The following is a 1,485-nucleotide window of genomic DNA, read 5'->3' on the forward strand; positions in this document are numbered from 1 at the left end:
AATGAACCACTACTAAAGGACACCAATAAGAAGAAGAGACTTGCTTGGGTCTAGAAACACGAGCAACTGACATTAGACCAGTGGACATCTGTCCTTTAGTCTGATGAGTCAAAATGTGAGATTTCTGGTTCCAACCGCCCCGTGTCTTTGTGAGACGCATAGTAAGTGAACGGATTATCTCTGCATGTGTGATGGTGTGGGGGTGCTTTGCTGGTGACACTCAGTGATTTATTTAGAATTCAAGGCACACTTAACCAGTATGTCTACCACAGTATTCTGCAGCGATAAGCCATCCCAACTGGTTTGCACTTAGTGGGAATAGTATTTGTTTTTGTTTAGTATTAGTATTTGTTTTTCAACAGGACAATGACCCAACACACCTCCAGGCTGTGTCAGGGCTATTTGACCAAGAAGGAAAGTGATGGGAGTGCTGTATCAGATGACCTGGCCTCCACAATCACCCGACCTCAACCCAATTGAGATGGTTTGAGATGAGTTGGACCGCAGTGAAGGAAAGTGAAGTGCTCAGCATACGTGGGAACTCCTTCAAGACTGTTGGAAAAAGCATTCCTCACGAAGCTGGTTGAGAGACATGTCTTTAAAATGTTAGGAGGGGACTCCATTTGGGAATTACTTCGAAAACACTTGCTTTTAGGAGTAAACCCCGTCATCACTATATGGCCACGTGTTCTTTGTACCTCGACAATACCACACTGACCCTGTTCCACTCCACACCAGGACCCCTGCTGTTCTGGAGAACTAAGTAACTATTTGGTAGGACTACTACTGTGAATTTGTTCACCTATCTTGTCATCCCAGGAGGGCAAGAATGAGTCGGTCTGAAGTTTGCCCGTATAAATCGAATCCAATTTTAATTATCTCATACACGTTTAGCAGATGTTATTGCGGGTGTAGTGAAATAACACACAAACAAATGAAATACTGCAAAGTTGCTTAGGAGCTAGAAGCACAGCTGCCATCTTGCTATATCAGAATGATGTATGGCTTACAGTAAGTAGCTACTTAGTCAACAGGGGGTCTGATAGGCCACTAGATCTACCGGTCTGTCTACTCTGGTCTGGTGGGGGAAGATTACACTCACCCAATGGTACATTGCTGGTCAAGACCTCAAAACGTTTGGGAAGTAGTATCGACAACTTGGCGGTCACTAAACTGCTGGTTGAATTACACATAAGCAGAACAACAACAAAATATCCATAAACAGATTCCAAATATGTAACAAACTTAATGCACATTTTAAAAAACGACATGAGGAATACATTGGGGTAAGGGATTTCAAAGAACACAGAGGGGAAACGGAAAAAACGAAATAAATAAATCAGCTGGTAGAGAGTCACTAATCACTGAGACGTGGTAGATCCAAAAGCAGGTGTCTGCTGTCATCTAGAGGGCATTTCTCTGTACTGATTGCCACATAGAGAATCAATAGAGGCTCGGGTTGAATGGCAGGAACCGTGTCACAGA

Source organism: Oncorhynchus mykiss, chromosome 11 (assembly GCF_057628025.1).
Source record: "Oncorhynchus mykiss isolate SJ-2025 chromosome 11, ASM5762802v1, whole genome shotgun sequence".
NCBI lineage: Eukaryota > Metazoa > Chordata > Actinopteri > Salmoniformes > Salmonidae > Oncorhynchus > Oncorhynchus mykiss.